Source organism: Bos javanicus, chromosome 1, assembly GCF_032452875.1.
Source record: "Bos javanicus breed banteng chromosome 1, ARS-OSU_banteng_1.0, whole genome shotgun sequence".
Classification (NCBI taxonomy): Eukaryota; Metazoa; Chordata; class Mammalia; order Artiodactyla; family Bovidae; genus Bos; species Bos javanicus.
The window spans coordinates 143,707,662-143,733,546 of record NC_083868.1 but is presented as its reverse complement, the minus strand read 5'-3'; positions in this window follow the sequence as shown (position 1 = coordinate 143,733,546).

The following is a 25,885-nucleotide window of genomic DNA, read 5'->3' as shown; positions in this document are numbered from 1 at the left end:
TATAGAAACTCCCAGCTCTCTGACCAAAGAGTTGTAGTGTTTACCTGGCTATCAGCTGTTGCTCTACATTGCTGCCTAAACTCCATCATGTTAGTTTTTAGCCATTCTTTTTTTAAATGGGTTTCTAAGTTTTTTTTAAACACATACTTAACATGTGGTTTTTACTAATCTGAATATATTGCTGTCCTAAATTCACTCTGAGCCAATTTACTGAATCATATTCACTTTGGTATGTTTTTTTTTAAATTGGAGTATAATTGCTTGTTGTGTTAGTTTCTGCTGTACAACAAAGTGAATCAGCTATACGTATAATATACCCCCTCCCTCTTGGACCTCCCTCACACCCATGCCCCGCATCCCACCCCTCTAGGTCATCGCAGGGCGCTGAGCTGAGCTCCCTGTGCTCCACAGCAACTTCCCCCAGCTGTCTACTTTACGCGTGGCAGGGTATATATGCTAATGACGCTCTCCCAGCTCATTCCACCCCCTTTCCCCTCCCTGTGTCTGCATGTCTGTTCTTTACATCTGCATCTCTATTCCTGCTCTGAAAACAGGTTCATCTGTACTGTTTTCCTGGATTCCACATGTATGCATTAATAAACGATATTTGTTTTTCTCTTTCTCACTTCACTCTGTATGACAGACTGTAGGTCCATCCACGTCCCAACAAAGGACCCAATTTTGTTCCTTTTTATGGCTAATATTTTATTGTACATATATGTCACATCTTATTTATCCATTCCTCTGTTGATGGGGCTTCCCTTGTGGCTCAGCTGGTAAAGAATCTGCCTGCAATGCGGGAGACCTGAGTTCTATCCTTGGGTTGGGGAGATCCCCTGGAGAAGGGAAAGGCTACCCACTCCAGTATTCTGGCCTGGAGAGCTCCATGGACTGTATAGTCCATGGGGTCACAAAGAGTTGGACACAACTGAGCAGCTTTCACTTTCACTTTCCTCTTGATGGACATTTAGGTGGCCTCCATGTCCTCACCAGTACATTAATTGTTGTTGTTCAGTCACTAAGATGTGACCAACTCTTTGCTCACTAAGTGTGACCCCATGGACTGTAGCTTACCAGGCTCCTCTGTTCATGGGATTTTCCAGGCAAGAATACTGGACTGTGTTGCCATTTCCTTCTTCGGGAGATCTTACTGACCGAGGGATCAAACCTGCCTTCTGCTTGGCAGGTGGAATTTTTACCGCTGAGCCACCTGGGAAGCTCCAAGACATTAATACTATTGTACGAATACACAGTGCTGCAAGTTTTAGCCATTCTGATGAGTGTTGTAACAGTAGCGCTGTTGTGGTTTTTACCTTTATTTCCTTGATGTTTAATGATGCTTTTAATGAACATGTTTCCATGTGTTTTTTGGTCGTTTGTATGTGTTCTTTTGTGAAGTGTCTGTTCCAGTTATTTGCCCATTTCTTAACTGAGTCGTCTGTCTTTCTATTGTTGAGTTGTGGGAGTTCTTCACATATTCTGGACCCGGTGCTTAACAGATATGCATTTTTACACACATTTTCTCCCAGTCTGTGGCTCGCCTGTTTACTTCCTTTTGAGAGTATTTGCTTATTTGGCCGCGCTGGGTCTTTGTTGCTACATGTAGGCTTTCTCCAGCTTTGGTGAGTCAGGGCTTCTCTTCCTTGCAGTGCGTGGGCTTCTCGTTGCTGTGGCTTCTCTTGCTGCGGAGCATAGGCTCCAAGCACGCTGGCGTCAGCAGTTGCAGCTCACAGGCTCAGTACTTGTGTCTTCCAGGCTCTAGCGTAGAGGCTCAGCAGTTGTGGTGCACGGGCTCAGTTGCTTCAAATCATGTGGCATCTTCCTGGACCAGGGATTGAATCTGTATCCCCTGCATTGACAGGCGAATTCTTATCCACTTCTACCAGGGAAGTCCACCTATTTATTTCATAATGAAACATTTTGATGAGCAGAACTTCTTAATTTTAAGGAAGTCAAATTTTCTTTTATGGTTGTTGTTTTCTCTGTACTTTGTAAGAAAGCTTTGCCTACCCCCAAGTCAAAAAGATATTTTCCTGTGTTTACTCCTGGAAGGTTTATAGTTTTAGCTTTTACATTTATGTCTAGGATCCATCTCCATTGAATTTTGCCTAAGATGAGGGACCTAGGGTCATTATTTTCCACATGAATATCTAGTCATTTAAGACTTTCTTATCTGTATCAGATCACTTTAGTGCCTTTGTTGGAAATCAGATGCTGGTGTTAGCGGGAATCTAACTTCTCTATTTTGCCCCCATGATGTATCTGTCTACGGTTTGCCAGGACCTTGCTGTATGAATACTGGAGTTTTATGGTGAAACTTGATACCCAGTAATGAGTCTTCTAGCTGTTCTTTTTCAGGAGAGCTATGGAGAAGGAAATGGCAACCCACTCCAATACTCTTGCCTGGAGAATCCCATGGATGGAGGAGCCTGGTAGGCTGTAGTCCATGGGGTCGCAAAGAGTCGGACACGACTGAGCGACTTCACTTCACTTTGGCTAGTCTAGGTTTTTGGGTTTCCATATACGTTTGAAACTGGTTCATCAACTGCCGGTTCATCAATCCCCAAATCTGCAGAATTAGGGATTTTGTATTATAGCAATAGATCAGTTTGGAAGGGACTGACCTCATAACAGTATTGGGTCTTCCAAGTCATTGAACATGGTATGTATTAGGTCTTGTTTAATTTCTCACACCACGTCATTGTATGTGTGTGTACACGTGTGCAACTTATTCATTATTAAAATCACGAAGTTTCACTGTTAAACCGATGGGTGCTGTATATAACACAGGGAACTGTGCTCACCCTTGTGTGGCAGCCTGGACGGGAGGAGCGTTTGGGGAAGAATGGACACGTATATGGCTGAGTTCCTTTGCTGTCCACCTGAAACTATCACACTGTTGACTGGCTTTAGTCCCATTAAAAGTTTTTTAAAAATTTAAAAATGGAAAGTACAGTAAAGTCAATATAATGAACAGAAAAGAAAATGCCCCACTGTCTGTGCTTCAGAGACTCCAACTGTTAACAGTCCAGTGTATTTTCTCCCAGTCCTCTTTCTATGCAGTTTCGTGTGGCTGTTAGTCTTGAATATAGAGTTGTGTGCTTTGCGTTTATGACTCAAGCATGCTGTAGTAAACTCCGCTGGTGCCTGCCACCTGTTTCTTGCCTCTCTGCCTGAGGGTGTGTGTCTCCAGCCCTGGAGGCTGCTTGGATGGTGGTGCACGAAGCTGCCAGAAGCCCTGGTGAGTTGATGTAACAGGAGCAATCCTCTGACAAGGAGACAGGATGCTGCATGGACCTCCGTGGAGTGTTCCAGCATCCCTGGCGGGATGGAGCTCCCAGCTCAGGAGGGCATTCTCTTCCCCTACAGGTCCTCTCCCATCTCCCCCAAGGGGACCACCCCACGCCTTGGACCAGCTTTGCCAGGAATTCACACTAAGATGCCTAGATGGCGTGTTAAAAAGCAAAGACATCACTTTACTGACAAAGGTCCATCTAGTCAAAGCTATGATTTTCCAGTAGTCATGAACAGATGTGAGAGCTGGACCATAAAGAAGGCTGAGCGCCAAAGAAATGATGTTTTCAAATTGTGGTGCTGGAGAAGACTCTTGAGAGTCCCTTGGACACCAAGGAGATCAAACCAGTCCAACCTAAAGGAAATCAATCCTGAATATTCATTGGAAGGACTGATGCCGAAGCTGAAGCTCCAATACTTTGGCCACCTAAATGGGAAGAGCCAGCTCTTTGGAAAACACCCTGATGCTGGGAAAGATTGAACTTAGGAGGAGAAGGGGATGACAGAGGATGAGATGGTTGGATGAAATCACCAATTCAACAGATATGAACTTGGGCGAACTCTGGGAGGGACAGGACAGCTGAGGGACAGGGAGGCTTGGCGTGCTGCAGACAGCGGGGTTACAAAGAGTCAGACACAACTTGGTGACCAAATAACAGCAACAACAACAACACACTAATATGCATTTCCCTGGTGTCTTAATGCTCTTGGGAACATCAGCTTTAGTTGCCATGTAATATTCCATCCAATATGTTCACCATTGTTTTCTCAACCCTTCCTTCCTTTTTGGTGAGATTTTCACTCTCAGGAGTTGTACGTGATGCTTTTTTTTTTTGGTACCAAGAGTAATTTCCTTAGGATCGCTTCCTGGAACAGGAATTTTTTCAAGGCTCGAATTCATTCTGCCAAAATGCTCTTCTGAAAAACTTAAACCAATTTAGAGTCCTCCTAGGAGGGTATAAAAGTGCCTGGTTTATCATATGCTAAGTGGCCCACATTTTTTAAAAGGAATTGGCACCTATTCCTAGTTTATGTAATGGAAAGATTAAAAACCTGAGTGGTTTTCTTCCACTTCAGGTGATTCAGGAAGAAAACAGACACACAGCTTCCTTCTGTGTTTCTCTTCTGTGCATGCGTGCTGAGTTGTGTCCGACTCTGTGTGACCCCCATGGACCATAGCCCACCAGGCTCCTCTGTCCATGGGACTCTCCAGGCAACAATATTGGAGTGGGTTGCCATCCCTCCTCCAGGGGATCTCCCCGACCCAGGGATCAAACCTGCGTCTCTTATATCTACCTGCATTGACAGCAGCAAATGGCTATCATGGCCATCAGGGAGTGCTAGCCAGAAGGCCCACTGGAGCAGAGGCAGCAGCACCCACAACAGTAACAGTTTCTGGGCTTGGAGTCAGGTCTGTCCTACTTTGGAGCAACTCAAGGACCAGGTTTGGAGAAAAAATTTGATTTTTCATTTTTCAGATGCTTTTCATTTGGCTGAAGAAATGTAATAAGGTGAGAAGACATGTATAGCTGAGAAATGTGGTTTAGGAGAAAAAGATTTTTAAAAACTAGCTCTTCACTTGGTCTCTAAAGAATTCCACTGAGGTCAGTGTCTTGGCATCGACCTCCTGGATAAGCAAGATTGACTTCACATTTAGGTGGTTTCCATGGTAAACAGAATGATGATCCCGAAGAGGTCCATGTTCTGATCCTGAGAACCTGAGAGTGTTACCTTATGAGGCAAAAGAGACTTTGCAGATGGGGCTAAAAATGGGAAGATGCCAAGGTGAGGGGGGGGGCTTGATATAATCACGAGAGTCCTCTTGAGGACAGAGGGTCAGAGGCAGAGGGTCAGATTCAGAGAAGACAAGATGCTACAAGCAGGTTGGGGCAGGCTCTGTGCTGCTGCCCATGGGGGCGACGGAGGGCCCACGAGCCAGGAAATAGTGCCTGTAGAAGCCGAAAGGCAAGAAAAGGCTTTTCCCCAGAGGGCCCAGGAGGAAAACAGCCTTGCCCAGACCTCGATGACTTCTGACACCCTGAACCGAAAGATAACACATCTGTATTGTTTCAAGCCGCTGCGCTTGGGGCCATTTGTTCAGTAGTCACAGGAAACCAGGGCAACTGTGGTCGGCTCTGCTGGTCACCAAAGACCCTCACAAACTCATCTCAATGCTAAAGTCTCCCACGTAAGCACCACTGTCTTAAAATGTCCAGCAGAGTGAGAACTGCTTTAAAAAGCTCCAACATGGATGGACCTAGAGGTTATTGTGTTAAGTGAAGTAAGTCAGAGAGAGATAAATACATGATATCACTTAAATGTGGAATCTAAAAAAATGGTACAAATGAACTTATTTGTGAAACAGAAATAGACTCACATAGACAACGGATTTATGGCCACCAAAGGGGAAAGTAGGAAGCGATAAATTAGGAGTCTGAATGAACAGATACACACTACTGTGTATGAAATAGATAAACATCAAGGACCTACTGTACAGGACAGGGAGCTCTACTCAATATCTTATAATAAACTACATGGGAAAGAGTCTGAAATAGAATATATATCAATGGGCTTCCCTGATGGCTCAGCAGGAAAGAATCCATCTGCAATGCAGGAGACACAGTCAACGTGACTTCGATCCCTGGGTCAGGGAGAGCCCCTGGAGAAGGAAATGTCAACCCACCCCAGTACTGCCTGGGGAATCCCATGGACAGAGAATCCTAGCGGTCTACAGTCCAGGGGTCACAAAGAGTCAGACACGACATAGCACACATGCACAATACGTGTAACTGAACCACTTTGCACCACACTTGAAACTAACACAACTGTAAGTCATTTATACTTCAATTTAAAAAACAAAAAACCTCAACCAGCCTCCCAGAGGAGGCAACTCTGCAGAAGCTGCCCAGAGATCCATGACCGGGGATAAAGCATGTTGTGCATGGGAACCCAGGACCGTGTCCCCCCGGCAACCCCTCTCTGTGCAAACACAGTGGGGGCAATGGTGTCAGATGGTACAAACTAGCAGTACATTTAGAAGAACAACTAATTCTACTACATATTAAAGATAGAATGGGCATCTTTTCTCTAAGACAGGGCCAGCTGGTCCTTTGCTGGGCCTCAGCTGTGAAAGCCTGCAGCATGCACTGGACAGTGTGATGCAGAGCCCCCTCCTGCATCCACCCAAGAGATGAACCTGCCTTCTCCCTTGGGAGACGGAGGGGGGACCAGGTGGTGCCTGTCATCCTTCCATGGGTCTCAGTGCTGTCTCATGTTCACATGGTCGTGTTGTCAGGAGACCTCCACCCACAGCTTCAATTTGATTCCTTTCAGTTCAGTTCAGTCACTCAGTCGTATCCGACCCCTTGTGACCACATGAACTGCAGAACGCCAGGCCTCCCTGTCTATCACCAACTCCCAGAGAACACCCAAACCCATGTCCATTAAGTCGGTGATGCCATCTAGCCATCTCATCCTCTGTCGTCCCCTTCTCCTCCTGCCCTCAATCTTTCCCAGAATCAGGGTCTTTTCCAATCAGTCAGCTCTTCGCATCAGGTGGCCAAAGGACTGGAGTTTCAGCTTCAACATTAGTCCTTCCAATGAACACCCAGAACTGATCTCCTTTAAGATGGACTGGTTGGATCTCCTTGCAGTCCAAGGGACTCTCAAGAGTTTTCTCCAACACCACAGTTCAAAAGCATCATTCTTCGGCACTCAGCTTTCTTCACAGTCCAACTCTCACATCCATATGACCACTGGAAAAACCATAGCCTTGAGTAGATGGACCTTTGTTGGCAAAGTAATGTCTCTGCTTTTTCATATGGTTTCTTTAGCCGACCAATAACATGACATTAAGCGCCTACTGAGCACAAAGCCTGCTGGTCACTGTCTCCGCCAGTGCAGGGCCGTTTAGGGAGCCTGAAACACGAGTCACACTGCCAATACCTCGACTGAATTTCTGCTCTATTTCTTTTACTTTCTTTAAAAATTGGTTTTCATTGGAGGTTTGTGGCATTGTACAGGAGACAGGGATCAAGACCATCCCCATGGAAAACAAAATGCAAAAAAGCAAAATGGCTGCCTGGGGAAGCCTTACAAATAGCTGTGAAAAGAAGAGAAGCGAAAAGCAAAGGAAAAACGGAAAGATATAAGCATCTGAATGCAGAGTTCCAAAGAATAGCAAGGAGAGATAAGAAAGCCTTCCTCAGCGATCAATGCAAAGAAATAAAGGAAAACAACAGAATGGGAAAGACTAGAGGTCTCTTCAAGAAAATTAGAGATACCAAGGGAACATTTCATGCAAAGATGGGCTAGATAAAGGACAGAAATGGTATGGACTTAACAGAAGCAGAAGATATTAAGAAGAGGTTGCAAGAATACCCAGAAGAACTATACAAAAAAGATCTTCACGACCAAGATAATCGCGATGGTGTGATCACTCACCTAGAGCCAGACATCCTGGAATGTGAAGTCAAGTGGGCCTTAGAAAGCATCACTATGAACAAAGCTAGTGGAGATGATGGAACTCCAGTTGAGCTATTTCAAATCCTGAAAGATGATGCTGTGAAAGTGCTGCACTCAATATGTCAGCAAATTTGGAGAACTCAGCAGTGGCCACAGGACTGGAAAATGTCAGTTTTCATTCCAATTCCAAAGAAAGGCAATGCCAAAGAATGCTCAAACTACTGCACAATTGCACTCATCTCGACTGAAACGGCTTAGCAGCAGCACACGCTAGTAAAGTAATGCTCAAAATTCTCCAAGTCAGGAAATATCAATAACCTCAGATATGCAGATGACACCATCCTTATGGCAGAAAGTGAAGAGGAACTCAAAAGCCTCTTGATGAAAGTGAAAGTGGAGAGTGAAAAAGTTGGCCTAAAGCTCATCATTCAGAAAACGAAGATCATGGCATCCTGTCCCATCACTTCATGGGAAATAGATGGGGAAACAGTGGAAACAGTGTCAGACTTTATTTTGGGGGGCTCCAAAATCACTGCATATGGTGACTGCAGCCATGAAATTAAAAGACGCTTACTCCTTGGAAGGAAAGTTATGACCAAACTAGATAGCATGTTGAAAAGCAGAGACATTACTTTGCCAACAAAGGTCCGTCTACTCAAGGCTATGGTTTTTCCTGTGGTCATGTATGGATGTGAGAGTTGGACTGTGAAGAAAGCTGAGTGCCAAAGAATTGATGCTTTTGAACTGTGGTGTTGGAGAAGACTCTTGAGAGTCCCTTGGACTGCAAGGAGATCCAACCAGTCTATTCTGAAGGAGATCAGCCCTGGGATTTCTTTGGAAGGAATGATGCTAAAGCTGAAACTCCAGTACTTTGGCCATCTTATGGGAAGAGTTGACTCATTGGAAAAGACTCTAATGCTGGGAGGGATTGGGGGCAGGAGGAGAAGGGGACGACAGAGGATGAGATGGCTGGATGGCATCACTGACTTGATGGACGTGAGTCTGAGTGAACTCCGGGAGTTGGTGATGGACAGGGAGGCCTGGCGTGCTGCGATTCATGGGGTCACAAAGAGTCGGACATGACTGAGTGACTGAACTGAACTGAACTGAATACTTGCTTTACAAAGTTGGGTTAGTTTCTGCTGTGCAACAAAATGAATCGGGTACATGTTTATATATATCCACTCTTGTTCTTTTTTTTTTTGTTTTTTTAAATAAGCTTTAAATTTCCTGAGGTCTGACCTGGCCCCCAGGTCTTTGTGGAAATGAACTCGTCAGGTGGGAGGACAGAGCTGCTGTTGCCCGTGGCTGGTTGGCTCGGTTATGACTCAAATATCGAGGCACGGCCGCCTGGCCTGTGTGTGTCTCATCCCCCAGGCAGGCCCATGACTGTGGGGGGCTGGAGGAGGGGGGCCGATGCTCAGGGCCCTCGACCATTCACACTGTTCCTCTCGCTGTGTCCCAGATGAGCTAGGATCAGAGGGACGTTCCTGGGCCCCAGAGACAACAATGGAGCCACAGAGCCAGCAGGATGAGCAACTGGGAGGCACTCGGACTCTGGGGAGGCAAAAGGCGCTGCACACATTGAGTGCCTGCTGTGTGCCCTTGGTGAGTCACCTCCAAACAGTCCCTTTAAAATGATCCCCAAAGATAAGCCTTATTGTGCTAAGGTACTGTTGTTCCCACTGCCCTGTGAGAACACTGGAATAGCTTGGAGGATGGGGCTGGAAGACCCCTCCTCCCTAGAGCTGAGTGACTGCTCTGAGATAGAAATGACCACAGGTGCGGGCCTGCAAAGGCGCTGAACCCAGAGCATGCACGGCCCCCCGAGACAGTGCAGAAGGACAGGCTGCTGTTACTAATGCTATTACGACCTCCGTGCTCCAATCGCCTGTTTCACAAACTCTCAGGGCACAACTAAACGCGTGGGATACAAGGCAGGGATGCTGAATGTGAAGGGGTTTGTCTCTGATCACTCGAAGCGCTTTGGCCTCCAGGGACGTGGCTGCAAATGGTCCGCCTTGAATCCGGGATGAGGGGGTGCCTCGCTGACCAGGCTTCCTGAGCACCACACACGATGACCAGGCTGGCCAGAAATAGGCCCGCGCGGGCGCGTGGGCTCGAGGTGGGGACGTGGTCGGAGGTGAGTCATCTAGAGCTCCTGGCGCCAGCGCTTCTAGAAAGAGAAATTTCAGGGTCCTTCTGGAAAGCGGTTTCCAAAGAGGGCTTTTGACCTGCCGTCGTTTACCCAGGACAGAGAGGAGAGACGCTCAGGGCTGAACTTGAGGTAGAGGGGAGGCAGGAGGGGGCTGAGCCCTCCTTCCCTCCTGGGGGCCGAGCGCCTGTGAGCCAGGTGGGGCCCTGGGGCGGGGCCTCCTTCCACAGCCACGTCGGGGCTCCCAACACAATTGAGAAAGGATCCCAAGGAAGAGGGGGACCTTACTGAGGGTGTGCTTCTAAGGTTCCACATGGGGTCTCCGCAAGTGTCTTCACCACCCTCTCACCAGATCCCAGCATGTTGTCCAAGATGAATCTGGCAGAGGTCACCGCAGGACAGACCCACAGCCTGGAGGCCTCAGAGCAGGGGATTCCTCACCCTCCTTGTGGGCAGCAGACCCGGCTGGAGCAGACTTGAGGAGCCGGAGCCAGGCAGCCCCTCTCTCTGGGCCTTTTTCCTTGTTTGCGTAAAAGGAGCAGCAAGAGGAAGTTTGGAGGATTCTAGAAGATTCCAGCCACAAGACCCTCTGCGCAGGGGCCGTGGAGCCTGACCCCTCAGGGCTGAGCGCTCAGACCCTTTATCATCAGAGAGCAAGTCAGCTCTTGGCACCCACTTTCCAGACACCTGGAGAATCCCATGGACGGAGGAGCCTGGTGGGCTACAGTCCATGGGGTCGCAGGGAGTCCACACGACTGAGCGACTTCACTCACCCACTTTCCAGACACCTGGAGGATCCCATGGACGGAGGAGCCTGGTGGGCTACAGTCCATGGGGTCGCAGGGAGTCGACACGACTGAGCGACTTCACTCACCCACTTTCCAGACACCTGTCCCTGGAACAAAAGAGCTGATTCTGTCCAAAACAACCTGAAAACAGGTCAGCAGGGACAGGGATGCTGGGCAGCGCCCCTTCTGGAGCTTGACAGTCGAGAGGAAACTGCTTCTGGAGACGTTCTCAGGCCCGAACACAACAGTGTGTGGGGAATGCCCGCCGCTGACCCCAAGCTGGGGCCTGTGGGCCTGGGCCTTTGAGAGAGGATGGGCTCCTTTGCCCCCAAGTCCTCCTGGACCCAGAGGGTCCTAGGAGCCTGCGTTCTCATGGTAGAAACTGCCGTCAGGAGGCTGTCTACCCGTTTCTGATGACAGTGTTATCTTGCCCAGTGTGGACGCCCTGCAGTGTGGGTTGGGTGGTCTATCGACTCGATGGACATGAGTTTGCGCAAGCTCCGGGAGTTGGTGATAGACAGGGAAGCCTGGCGTGCTGCAGTCTATGGGGTCGCAAAGAGTTGGACACAACTGAGCAACTGAGCAACCACTGGCAGGGTATATTCTTCATAAACAAGCCCTGACTCCCAGTGTGATGGCGTTAGGAGTGGGGATGCTGGGAGGATGACAATGGCCTGCCCCTATTTGGTTGACAGGGGACCGGGCCTCCGCCAGGGCACTCTGTCACCACAGCCCGTGCTGGAAAATGGGGCAGTCTTGTGCCCCTCTGCCCTCAGTCCTGTCCCCTCGCCCCCTGGCCTGGCTGCTATCCAAACAGCCGCGGCTTCTTGCCCTGTGACCATCTGCAGCTCTGCCCGGTGACAGAGGTCTGCCGGGTCACCCCACACCTCTCTGCTGCCACTGAGGCTCCCCGAGACTGAAGCTGCCTCCCCTCCAAGCCATGAACCCCCCCATGTCCATCTGTGCCCCCCAACTCCTGCCAGTCCACAGGCATTGCCCCTCCTCAGGGGCGCCTGCCTCCTGCCCCTGCCCTGTGGAGCGGTCCTGGTAGCCTCTCCCTGTGCCCCTTGCCCCAGGGTGTGGGAACCCACAGCCCCCATCAGCCATGCCCCTGAGGAGGGGGCTTGCGTCCAGGCCCCAGCCTCCCCGGAGCCCAGCCCAGAGGCGGGTCAATGCTGAGACAGCACGGGGCCAACAGGAGATGAAGACAAAATGAACACGGCTGTTTGTTTAGAATAGCAGTCACTCTTAGCAACTGAGAAGAGATGCGGCTTCCCTGGTGGCCCAGAGGTTAAGACTCTTCGCTTCCAATTCAAGGGGCTTAGGTCCCATCCCTGGTCAGGAAACTAAGATCCCACAAGCTATGCGGTGCGGCAAAAGGTAAAAATAAAGAAGAAGAAATAGAGGTGAGGATGGGTATTTTTATTAGTAAACATGGGTGAATTTACTTAAAAAAAAAAATTGACGTTGACTTTATTTGAAATGTGAAGTTCAGTTCTGTGACCAGACCAATCTGAGCTGTAAGATGCAGGCTGCTTCCCTCCCAACCGCTCCTACTGAGGGCCATGCCCCCGACACCCCAGGAGCATCCTGGCCTAAATGAGTCAGGAGTGATAAGCCCCCACTTTATTCCACATTCTCCTCCTTTAGAGTTGTGGACACTTGGGCTACATACACATTTTTACCACGAAGTATGAGTTTGTGATGGTCTGTGGGTTTCAGGGAGCCCTGCTCTCCTTCACTCCAACTTCTAAGACCATGGAGACTGATCCCAGTTGAAAACCTGACCCAGCGTGGGGAGGGAGGGGCGTGAGCAGGGGCTGAGTAGGTGGGGTGCCGCCAGGGCTCAGACCCACCCTCCAGGAAAGACTCACACTGCACTCCTCTGTGAGGCGGTCAGGGCCGGGGCCAGGATTCAGGGACAAGGCAGCCCAGCCCCCACTCTCAGGGAGCGTGTGCCCTTATAGGGAGACAGACAAAGCCTGTGTTGCAGACTATGGTTAGTGCCATGAACAAAGCAAACGGCTGAGATGAACAAGGCTTGGGGCACCTCCTCCAGTGTTCCAGCGAGGGTGCCTGCCCCTCACTGCCTGTCCACTCTCCATTCACTTGGCCTCCCTTTTAACACAGCCCCAGTGTTGGTGGTGTGGCTATGATTACAGCTCTGAAAATGTTTCTCAGCTCCCCTTGCAACAGGGTTTGCCAATGAGATAGAAGCTGAGACTTCCAGAAAAGTTCCTTAAAGAGGGCAGCCTCCACTGAGAAATGCTCTCTTCCCTGTTCCGTTCTCTTTCCTCCTGTTTGGAATGTGATTGTGATGGTTGGGGTTCCAGTGGCCATTTTGTGACATGAAGTGATCTTCCCAAATAGTATTTGAGAATCCAAAGTTTAAACAGAAGGTAAGTTCTAGAGCCAAGCACTGGACTTTTGATTCTAAAACCTATATTCCTCATCCCTTCCAAACCCTTTCCTCTCAACACACACACCTGAGATGGAAAATGTTTTAAGGGGAGCTTCTTGTGGGAAGGAAGAAACCTGTGAGTGCAGAGAATGCTTCTACTCCTGTGAGTTCAGCTTCAGGCAGAAGGAGCAGACAGATCAGATGACAGCAATTCCTGTTCTCCTGAGAGCTCTAAAATCAAACTCTCAGTTCTCCTCTGTGACTACAACCAGATAGAATTACATGGTGCCAGCAACTTATAAATAGAATGAAATAAATGGGGAGAAACGAGCAGATTAAGCCGCAAGCCACCAGGCGAAATCAGGAGGAGGAATTTGCTTGGCTGCTTTTTCTCGCATCCCGCGACACCGTGGCTGGAGTGCTCCGCCTCTGCGTCTGCTGTGTGGTCCGCCGTGCAGCTCTGGCTCCATCCCCCTCTCACGTCAGCAGACCCTGAGGTGGCAGTGCAGAACGAGGTGCTCGGGAGCCCCATCTGCACTCCTGGGTCTGCTGAGGACCCTGAGTCGGTAGAGTGAGACAGCCCTCAGGAGACACATGTTCAGCGCGGTAGTCTGTTTTTGGTGGCTCCACATTCCTGCAGGAGAGGGTCCCGCAGAGAGCAGCCCCAGGATGATTCCAAGGCAAGCGAGGTGGGGGAACACCAGCTCCACGGCCAGGTCCGCCCAGGGATGCTTCCTCCTCCAGCATCTTCACCAGGAATCGGATGCTCACTTGACTTTCCAAACACGCCCAAAGTCCAAAGTCCGCAGGAAACAAACTGAGGAGGAGAAAAGATTCAAAGTAAGATATGCAATGCTTTGTCTCCGAAGCTGCCAAACTCCTGGGATGTGCAGGAGAGGCACAGCTGTGATCTACTCCTGATAGTGGTCCGCCACACAGCAGGCGATACTGAAATACGTCAGCTGGGACGGCAGGAGATGTGCTGAGAGGCAGGAACAGCTCAGCCTCCCTGCGACAACCCCCGTCCCGCACCCAAGCTCTGCCCAGAGAGACGTCTGCTAGGGCGAGTCTCAAGGAGCCCAGCCTGTGTCTCTGGTCTGTGAGTTTTCTTTTTTTTCTTCATGGAAGAATGAGGACTATTTCCCTCTCTCTTTTTCCTTTTTTTTCGTTTTTGGTCTGTGAGCTTCTAAGCATGACAGAGAGCCTGCTTCGTGGAAGCCTTGGGCATGGGTGCCAGGAAGATGTCCAGATGCCCATGTGCAGTGACACCTGTCCTGGCCCTTGCTGTCTGCTTTTTTTGATTATTATCACATTTTAAACTTTGAGATGTAGTAGACTGACATGCAGTTGTAAGAAATAATACAGATTGTGCTTTTGTTCCGCTTCCCCCGTGGTGACATGCTGCAAACGGCAGAGCACTCACACCAGGATGTGACATGGACAGACACAGAGCCTCCCATCCCCATGAGCTCCCTCCCGCCGCCCTCATCTCCTCACTCCCAAGCCTCCAGCCCCACCAGCTGCCAATCTGTCCTCTCTCCACAGTTTTGTCATTTTAAGGATGCTCTCTAAAAGGAATTGTATGTATGTAACCTCTGGGGCTCGGCTTTTGCTTCCTCAGCTTAATTTTCTGGAGGTTCGTCCAGGGGGCCATCTTTGCCAACAGTCTGTTCCTTTTTGTCACCAGTGTCTTTTGAACGGCCCATCTGTGTTTGGGGACACGCCGGGACATTCGCGCTCCGGTGCAGGAGCCAGAGCTCCCTCCCCACCTCTCCAGCCCCAGCAGCCTGACCCAGGCTGAGCCGGGTGCCCCAGGTGAGGCTCAGGTGGGGGAGGGGGCCAGCATGTGACAGGCTGTTTCTAGGCGCAGGTGAGCTCAGACAGCTTTTAGGGCCTCAGCGTCCAGGGTCAGGGTGGGCGGCAGGCAGCCAGGAAGTTTCCTGGCACGAGTGTGCAGCGCCAAGGCAGAGGCTAGGGGTTCTGAGGGCCCGGTCTCAGGGTTTGGCGTGTTGCTTTTAGAAGCTTCCACCTGCTTCTCCGGTCTCCCCACCAGGCCCTGAGCCCCGCTGTCCCTTCAAACATCCCTTTCCAGCTGAACCAGCCCGAGAAATGTCGGCTGCTGTCAACTGAAGACACTAATTAGGGCACCCCCTTCTCCAGGAATGAGATGGGGTGCGGGCCCCTAAACACACAGCTGGGGACAGAGCCCCATATGCGAGCCCACCCGGGTGATGAGAGGGGAGCACTGGATAAGGAGGCCAGCCCAGCTGTGCAAGGGTCACACCCCCGCCTCTCCGGTCTCCGTCTCCTTGGCTGGAAGCCAACACGCGTCACACAACACCTGTCATGACAACACCTCTGTTAGTGACCGAGCCCTGGGTCTGGCTGCACAGCTGTCATTGGAACAGAGAGCTTCTCCCCACGAGACCTTCTCTCATGGTGGGTCTAGCCCCTGGAGTCTCCTACTGGGAACCTTTCTCCTTTCTCTGCCATTCACCCCTCCCCTTGCACACTCACAGATACACACACTTGCACACCCAGGCTCACCATCACACTCACACATATTTGCATGCTCACACTCACAAGCCCACATTTGGGGTCTGAGTTCCCTTTCTGGGACCTTTATGCTCAAGAATGAGCTTGAGACCAGGAAAAAGAAAGCTGGAAGTCTGCCTGCTGTTTAACTGCTTCGTTTTTGTTTCTTATGCTGCCCTGGTGAGGCATCCGTCTGGTTTTTGTTTTGTTTTGATTTTACCTCTTAGGAAATGAAAGCAATGATGCTGGGCAGGCATCTGGTGGCAGGAGGCACCACCCTTACCCTCCTCCAGCGGGGTTGGGGTGACTGCAGGCCTCTCCCCATCCACCCTGGGGGTCCAGACCCCACCGCAGGGTCCTCTCATCTTGCCCCTCCCATCCCACAAGGCCCAAGACATTGCCAGGTCACTCCAGATTAGATGTACAAAGGACAAGAACCCCCAGATGCTGTGATGGGGGCAGGGGGGCTGCCCTGGGTCCCCCAAGGTCAGGAGAGGGCCCAGGGATCCTGCGGGCAGGGCCAGCCCAGGCAGGAGAGCCTTGCTCACTCAGGCAAAAGTATAAGTGGGTGCCCAAAACTCAGCAGCGGGATAAACAATATTTTAATAAATCAAAATGGATCCCACCCCAATAACAATTATTATTGTTTATTAACAATAAACAAAATGTCAAAAGTTTAAGTAGGACATCTCAGTGGGGCAGTGGCTAAGAATCCGCCTGCCAATGCAGGGGGCGTGGGTTCAATCTCTGGTCCGGGAGAATCCCACATGCTGAGGGACAACTAAACCCCTGTACCACGGCTACTGAGCCTGTGCTCTAGAGCCCCGGAGCCGCACCTGCGGGAGCCCCTGCACCACGGCCTCTGAGCCTGTGCTCTAGAGCCCCAGAGCCGCACCTGCGGGAGCCCCTGCACCGCGGCCTCTGAGCCTGTCTGTGCTCTAGAGCCCCGGAGCCGCGCCTGCAGAAGCCGCTGCACCACAGCTACTGAGCCTGTGCTCTAGAGCCCCAGAGCCGCACCTGCGGGAGCCCCTGCACCGCGGCCTCTGAGCCTGTGCTCTAGAGCCCCGGAGCCGCGCCTGCGGAAGCCGCTGCACCACAGCTACTGAGCCTGTGCTCTAGAGCCCCAGAGCCGCACCTGCGGGAGCCCCTGCCCCGCGGCCTCTGAGCCTGTGCTCTAGAGCCCCGGAGCCGCGCCTTTGGGAGCCCCTGCACCCTAGAGCCTGTGCGCCGAAACAGAGGAGCCACCCCAGTGAGAGGCCCACGCACCCCAGAAAGGAGGAGTCCCTGTCTGTTGCAACTTGAGAAAAGCCCCCACAGCAACGAAGATGCAGCATAGCCAAAAGTAAATTGATTAATTTTTAAAATTTTTAAATAAAAGCAGAATCTGGCCCTAGCTTCACCAACCTTTTCACTCACCTCTCCTGACCCCAGCCCCAATCGTGGGCAGCTTGACCCCCAAAGCAGAAGAGGAAGGGTGGCTCAGGGGCCCGCGCGTGGCTCAGGGCTCTCTGGGCTTTGCAGCTGGTCAGGTCCTCCTGTCACCCACGTGGCAGAGGGCTTTGAGAAGTGAGTCGGGGTCGTCCCCTGGAGTCCTACAGCCGTTGCTCTGGGCATCACCAATACAGATGCACATGTGTGCACACACACACACATTCGCATCCACACGTGAACACGTGTGCTCAACAGCCGGCCTCCAGGGAGCCCCTCCTCGCTGCCTGTGGGCTGGAGCAGGGGCTGCCGAGTCCTCATTAGCCAGAGCAGATTTCTGAATCCGGGTCAAAAGTCATCTAGGCAAGAACTGATGGAGGCCCAGGCTGCCCATGGGGCTTAGTCAGTGACGCTGTCTAACTGAGGTGTCAGCTCTGGGCACTGACCTTCCGGCAGGGACACTTCTACGTGTGTGTGTGTGCACGTGTAGGTGTGTGTTCAGCGTCTACTTCCCCGGCTGGACGTGATGTGCACAGGGCACAGCCTCTCATGCCACCCACCCCTCCACTCTGCAGCACAGAGTCGCTCACTCTGCTGGAGTGAAGGAAGGCATGACGTGGGCAGGGGGTCAGCGGGGGTGTGCCTTTCTGTGCAGTCCGTCCTGTGAAGCCCCCATGTTGCAGGGTGGACTGCGGTCTACTGCTGGCTCTGCAAGACCTCCTGTCAACCTTGCGGCTCTTCAGGGCCGGGGGTGAAGGCAGGTGGGCTCCAGGGCCAGAGGTGCAATTCCCACTGGCCCCAGGGAAGGACGGCACAGACAGCACCACCCACATTGGCTGGGCTGCGAGCCCGTCTCGAGGCGGGAGCAAGGCAGAGACGGGGCTCTGTCCTTCTTCCCTCCCAGCCGCGATCCTCCGGGCCTGACCCAACCCGTCATGCACATTCATTACCATTGCTTTCTCGCAGCTTCCAGCTCCGTCCACCGCACTGTTTATAGTTGACTGTTCTGGAGACACAAATGGCCACTGTGACTTGGCCTTTAAAATCCACTGAAGACGCTGGGCTGAAACGTTTACCGGCGGACTTGGAGTCTGGAGGGAAGGCAGTAAAACTCTCTTCTCTGCAGTGCTGAGTGTGCTTTCATGTCCCAAGAGGCTTCTCCAAAAACACAGCATATTTTAAATAAACTGCCCGCTCCTCCTCCTAACCCACCATCCATGGGAGAGAAGCGTCTCTTCCATTTGCGAGTTTAGGAAGGTCCCGGCTATTCCCACGTGGCCCCAGTTTCCCAATTTCACAGCCTCTCCTTTGCCTTGGAGGGCAACCTCTGTTCAGCACAAGCAGAGTGAAAAAAATGATAAAACTTATCCACAACTTATCCATTATCCACAACTGCTCTGGGCCCGTGTGCCTCTAAGTACTTTACACGCATCAGTTCACAAATCCTCAGACGACCCTGAGCCGGCGCGTTGCCAATTCCCAGGTGAGAGACGGGAAACGGGGCTGGCTGTCAGTGCACTGCATCCCGAAGCTGCTCTGGGCTCGATGGTCCTGAGGGCCCTGGGGCCTGAGCCCTGCCTGCCCCCTCATTGCTTGTTAGGAGGCACCGGGGGCTGTGGGCTTCTGACCAGGTGAGTGTGTGAAGTGTGGGGGGTGAGGTGGGGAGGACCCCACGTCCTGGGGGCTGCTCACCAAGGACACTTTCATGAGCGTCCAGCCAAGCCATCCTAAGTGCCCACGGGACTGGTCCAGAGGCAGAGAGGGTCTCTGGGAGAGCCAGCTCACCTGGCTTCTCAGCCGGCCCCTCACCCCAGGGCGAGGGGACCCCCATCAGCGGGTCTCCCCCTCCCTCTGGGTTGCCGTGGCTGCTGGACGCTGCCCCCGCTGCACTACTGGCTGGATCAGGCTGCCGTCAGCCTGCTGAGCAGCCAGGCAGGTGGCGGGAGGGAAGCGTGGCTGCCGGCGGCTCTCTAGCCCAAGGAAGTACTGAGCGGACCTCCCGAGGCTCGTGCCCTAGGCCTGCGGGGCCAGCGCCCAAGAAGCACAGGGAGACAGGCACCCTCGCCTGAGCCAGGCGTCGGCCTGTCCGCCTCTTGGAGACCGTCACCCAGCCCTCTCCAGGAAGGAGCTGGCAGATACCCAGGCAGGAGACAGCAAAAGGGAAAGTCCAGTGAGACAGCAAGTCGGACGAGGACGGCAGAGCCTCCGTGCTGGCCGGGGAGCAGGGGCTACCTCCTCCCTCCAGGACAGATGGGCCAGCTTTCCTGTACACACACACGTGCACATGCACACACACACCACACCACACACACACACACACACATTCACTCTCATGCATGCACACACACCCAGGTTCACACATGTGTGCATACACACAGCACAGATACACACTCACATGTGCATGTGCTCCCCTGACCTGAGCTGTGTGTCCTGTGGACCAATGCCAACTATGAACAAAGAGTGCATGTGGACGTGGGTAACAGCCCCGCCCCCATCATGGTCACACTGAGGACCTGGGACAGCAGCCCGGAGTCTGCTAGGCCCTAGGGGGCCCCAAGCTGAGACCCTGATCACACACACACACACACCGGCGCTGGTGCAGCGAGAATGTGTCCCGGAGTTCGTGGCAGTGCAGTCGGGGGTGTGGGCAGCCCAGGCCGTCCAGGGGGCTTCCCAGGTGGGGAAGGGGCTCCACGTGGCCATGAGCCATGGAGGAAGGGATGTCCCCACCACACAGGGGAAGCCTCACAGTCAGTGTGGGAGTTAACAACGAAGGGGGATGAAGTCCCCGCACAATGACATACACGTGGACCCAACAGGCGGCCCTGCAGCGGAGGACCCACCAGCAAAGTCCAGGAGTGGACAACTGAGGTCAGAGGGAAAGAAAGGGATGGAAGAGGGGCTCTGGGTGAAGAGGTGTAGGCATTTCAATCTAAAAACAAATGAGCAAGCCTGGCAGCCCTGCAGTGGTTAAATGGAGTTTAAATAGAATTGAAAAGAGGTGTTCAGGACTTCCCTGGAGGCTCAGTGGTAAAGAACCTGCCTGCCAATGCAGGAGACACAGGTTCCCTTCCTGGTCCAGGAAGATCCCACATGCTGCAGAGTATCTAAGCTCACGCTCCACAGCCACTGAGCCTGCGCTCCAGAGCCCATGCTGCACGACAGGAGGAGGACAGCAGAGAGAAGCCCGCACACCACAACTAGAGAGGAGCCCGCACTCCCCGCAGCCAGGGGAAAGACTGGGAGCAACAAAGAGGCAGCAAAGCCAAAATAAATATTTAAAAAACCTGTGTCAATAATCTAAAAAAATAGATGTTCAAACAAAAATGTGTCCTCCCAGGAGAGGGATGAAGATGGACCTGCTCCCACAACCATGCTGAAATCACAGCTATTCACAGAGCAACTATTGGTGAGAAAGACTGGAAGCTGAGCCGAAAACACCCAGAGTAACACACCCACGGAGATAAGAGTAGCTTAGTGGGTGTCAGGGGCTGAGGCTGGGTGGGGTGATAGGTAATGGTGCAGGGCTCCTTTGGGGTGACAGAATGTTCCAGAATTAGGTAAAGCAGAGGGTGGCACCAGCCCGGGGATGTATGAAATGCTGCTGACAGTAAAAGTCACGTGATGTGTGTTTCACTGCAATAAAAACTGCTTAGGAAAACAAGAGCCAGACCAGAGTAAACTACTGGCTCTCAGGAAGCAGGCACACTTGGGCCGTGACCTGTTCAAACACACTGGCGGTGATAACTGTGATGAAACCAGGTTTGTAGGTGAAGGTTGGACAAGAAACATTAAACACGAGATCCTCTCTGTGTGTTCACTTGGGCCTCTGCCTCACACATGAACCTGACCTCCTTCAAGGTGGGAAGTCCTGCACCCCTCTAAGATGGATTCATGCTCTCCCTTCCAATGCTGGCGATGGCACTTCTTAGAGGAATGACTGTAGAGGGTCACAGTGGCCGGCCACGCTCTGAGTACATGCTACCTGGACTCTCCACCCCTGGCGACTTTGAAGTAAAATGCCAGACCCTCATTCTGATGGATAATCCTTTGTCTCAAAAACATCCCTGAGCGTACTTTCAACTCCTAGCAGGTGGTCAATGCTCAGAATTTCTGAGAATCTGCTTCTCGGGTTAGAATCCTGAGTTTGGAGTAAAATTCCCTGTTTGATTCTTCCCATGGCCGTGAACTGAATTTTCCTGGTCCATCATGAGAAGCTGGGTTACCTGTGTGGCTGGGCGCGGTGTGTGGAGGGGCCTTGAGGCAGGACGGGGGAGCTTCCGGTACTGCTGTCTGGCCTGGGTGGGCTTCCCCCATAAGCACGTTCCTCGTGGTTTCTATGTCTGGTTTCTAGGACCACAGGCTTCTGGATGCGCCCTGATGGCCATGAGTCTTATACAGGGCAGCTGCTTGTCCCCTCCAACACACACCTGCCGCCCCTCACCTGCTACCTCCCCATGGCTTCCCTGAGGGCTTGCCCATCTGTGGGTGCCTCTAAGCATCTGTGTAACCCCAGAGGAACAGCCAGCTGGCTCCTCTGAGCCCACAGACACGTCAGAAACAGGAGGAGGCAGGGCCGGGCCCTGCTCCCAGCCTCCTGTGTCCATGGGCACTTGTGGGCAGAGCCAGCAGGAAGCTGGCCAGTGAGGAAGCCGGCAGGGGTGGGGCAGTCCTTCAGAGAGATGCCTGTCCTGAGCTGAGGACACAGGCAGGGGGCAGCCAGGCTGACGGGGGAGCACTGTTCCATGCCCAGAGCCTGGCCAGTTCCTCAGCACCCCTGCCCCCGGGCTCCCACGTGGGTGTCGTGGTGGGAGGGCGGTCAGTGGAGGGGTCAGGGTGAGTGGTGGCTGTGGAGGCTGTGACTGTGGTGCTAATACTGAGGGTGGGGTGACCTCGGTGAGCCGAGGAGGGAGCTAAGATGATTAAACTTGAGAGTGCACATATTTCTCTCCAGGTTAGTCCTGGAAGGAGGTGGCTGCTTGCCATGGTAGGTCTCTGTCACCCGGGGGACCCATCTGACCCATATCCCAGAAGGGCCTCCTGTGTAGACAGTGGGTTCGTAAGTAAGCAAGGGGCTGGCCTCACACAGGACATGGACTTTTCATCTAGATTTAGGCTTTCTGTTTATAAACCAGAACAGGATGATTTAAAGCAAAATGATTTTAATTTTACAACATAATATAACCAATTGATCTACTTTGTTTTCATGTAAATGCTTGGCTTTTTAAACACATCCCATTTCCAAAGGTGGCAATAAAAGAGAAATCACGAAAATGATGTTTTCCAAAGCTTTCTTTTCCTTCTCACGGAGAAGCAGGTAAATCTCAAACAGATGAAAGAAGAAAGAATCGTACAATAAACCCCGATGACCTCAGTGTTTCCCCACTTGAAGACTTGCGTGTATCCTTCCCACAAGGATGCTCTTGACTTTCCCTGGTCAGCCTGGAGGTCAGGAGACACGGGGGTGGGTGGCGTCTAGCCTTTGCTCCTGCTCGAGTCCTCTGGGGTCCTGTGATGTCCTTAGGATCAAATCGGGTTCCCTGAGATCATCACTCTTCCAGCACAGTCCCGGCAACATCTGCGTTTTCCTAGTGTGTTTACTGGCATCATAGATTCGGTCTATAGATGGAGACCAGCTGGTGTCTCCACTGTGCTTCTGCAGCACCCCACCCCCAACCCCACTTCTTTTCCTATAAAGTTTCTGTAAAACCAGGCTGCTTGTCCTGTGGCGTTTTCCCTGGACTAAAGGACACGTTTCTATAAACAGGTGTCCACTCTGCAGACCTAATCCATCCTGGATTCCTCTTCTTTCTTTCTAGACGTCCTTGCAGGCAGGGGTAGGGTCTCTGCCAGGAGGCACTATGGCCACTTGTTTCTCCTTTCACATCCATTGGTTTCCATCCTCCACACCCCTTAATTCATCAGGGGCTGCACGATTCTTGGGTTCTATCCTCCTGTCTTTGTCTAACTCTCTGTAGTCATCTCTCAACTGCCCTTGGGCAGGGGAGGGTCTGGGGGGTCTGGACAGGAAGGGTGAGGTTGGCGTGGAATCCTCAGTGGGCCCCCAGTTCAGTCGCTCCTGACCCCCTAGGCTGCAGCACGCCAGGTTTCCCTGTCCATCGTCATCTCCCGGAGCTTGCTCAAACTCATGTCCATCGAGTCGCTGATGCCATCCAACCATCTCATCCTCTGTCGTCCCCTTCTCCTCCTGCCTTCAATCTTTCTCAGCATCAGAGTCTTTCCTAATGAGTCAGTTCTTTGCATCAAGTGGCCAAAGGATTGGAGCTTCCACTTCAGAATCAGTCCTTCCAATGATATTCAGGACTGATTTCCTTTAGGATTGACTGGTTTGATCTAGTTGCAGTCCAAGGAACTCTCAAGAGTCTTCTCCAACATCACAGTTCAAAAGTATCAATTCTTCAGCACTCAGCTTTCTTTATGGTCCAACTCTCACATCCATACATGACTACTGGAAAAACCATAGCTTTGACTAGATAGACCTTTGTTGGCAAAGTAATGTCTCTGTTTTGTAATATGCTGTCTAGGTTAGTCATAGCTTTTCTTCCAAGGAGCAAGTGTCTTTTAATTTCATGGCTGCAGCCACCATCTGCAGTGATACTGGAGTCCAAGAAAATAAAGTCTCACACTATTTCCATTGTTTCCCCATCTATTTGCCCTGAAGTGATGGGACAGGATGCCATGATCTTCATTTTTTTAATGTTGAGTTTTAAGCCAGCTTTTTCACTCTCCTCTTTCACTTTCATCAGGAGGCTTTTTAGTTCCTTTTCACTTTCTGCCATAAGGGTGGTGTCATCTGTGTATCTGAGATTATTGATATTTTCCCCAGCAATTCTGATAACAACTTGTGCTTCATCCAGCCCAGCATTTCGCATAATGCATAGAAGTTAAATAAGCAAGGTGACAATATACAGGCTTGACATACTTCTTTCTCAAGTTGGAACTATTCCATTGTTCCATGTCTGGTTCGAAGCTTGACCTGTATACAGATTTCTCAGGAGGCAGGTAAGGTGGTCTAGTATTTCCATCTCTTGAAGAATTTTCCACAGTTTGTTGTGATCCACACAGTCAAAGGCTTTAGCATAGTCAATGAAGTAGAAGTAGATGCTTTTCTGGAATTCTCTTGCTTTTTCTATGATCCAACAGATGTTAGCAATTTGATCTCTGGTTCTTCTGCCTTTTCTAAATCCAGCTTGAACATCTGGAAGTTCTCAGTTTGTGTACTGTTGAAGTCTAGCTTGGAGAATTTTGAGCATTACTTTGCTAGCATGTGAGAGGAGTGCAATTGTGCAGTAGTTTGAACATTCTTTGGCATTGCCTTTCTTTGGGATTGGAGTGAAAACTGACCTTTCCCAGTCCTGTGGCCACTGCCGAGTTTCAGCCCCATCCAAAGCCCACAGGTGTGTTTGCACAGCCCCGTCCACAGAGCTGATGTCTGACCCGTTAACCCAACGGCAACGTCCATCCTGGTGGATCTTCTCCATCACCTCTCACCTTGTGCCATCAAGAGCTGGGGGAGTTAGTGACACGGCACCAAGAGCGGAAGGACGCTGACATTACGCTGGGGTCAGAGTTTGCACGCCGGGCATGACCTCAGGCTCAGTGTGACAAGAATGGAGGGAGAATGAGTGGGCAGGCTGGGGGGCCGTCCCCTCCCCGCCCTCCTTTCTGAGCTGACTTCAACACAAAGCTAGCGTCTGCCGCCACTTCGTCTCGTGCTGCCTGCGCTGGGACGGAGCTGCTGGGGGCTTCTGAGAAGCAGGGAGACTCTCCCCACCTTCCACCTCATGCAAACACTGGCTGGTGTTTGGAAATAAAATCTGAGCTTGGCAGAGTTTAAAACAGGCCACGAATTTCACAAGATGCCTTGTGGTCTGGTTGACACGTGAGTTTCACAAAATAAACTGGCTTCTGTTTTCTGTTAGAATCTACAAGTGTCCATCTGGTTCCTACCATGAAGGAGAAAAGACAATCAACAGAAGGATATTGAGAAATACTTTAAGATTATTAATTACATTCAAAATCACTTCCAAGGCAGGAGAGACCCTCTCTCTCTTATTAAGGCTTGGTTACTGCACACCTCTGGGCACACTCCTTAGATACCACCAGCTGCCACCAGCTGAATGTGTCCCCCCAAATTCACGTGTTGACATCCTGACTCCCAGCATTTCAGAGTGTGACTCTGTGGAAAGAGGCAACTGAGGTCAGATGAGGTCACCAGGGTGGGTGTTCACTCCAGATGAGTGTGTCCTTACGGGAAGGAGGTCAGGACATGGACAGGCACAGAGGGATGGCCTCACGAGGAACCAGCCCTGCACACACCATGGTCTTGGATGTCCAGCCTCCAGGCTGTGAGAAGATAAATCCCTGTCATCCGAGCCCCCGTCTGCTGTACTTGTTAAGGTGGCCCTGTGACTGCCCCGTTACCACCCAGCTCACCCTCCAGCCCTCCAGCCTCCTTGCTGTTCCACCAGCAGGCAGTCCCCACTCAGGGTCTCTGCTCCTAACGTCCACTCAACTCCTGGCTTTGCCCAAAGGTGGCCTCAGAAGACCACCCTTCACCCTCCACACCTGATCCTTCTCCTCCCTCTACTGTCTCAAGACCCACGGTCTCTACCTCTAGAGTGTGGTTCCATGAGGACAGAGTCTGGCTGTATGAGGAGCCCCATCTGGGGAGCCCACGGCAGTGATACCAGGATCCCTGGGGGCAGGGGCCTGACTCCACTGCTGAAGCCTGGGTGGTCACTTGGGCCACTGGGCTCATGTCCTGTTTGAAATTCTGAATGATTATAAAGAGGGGCT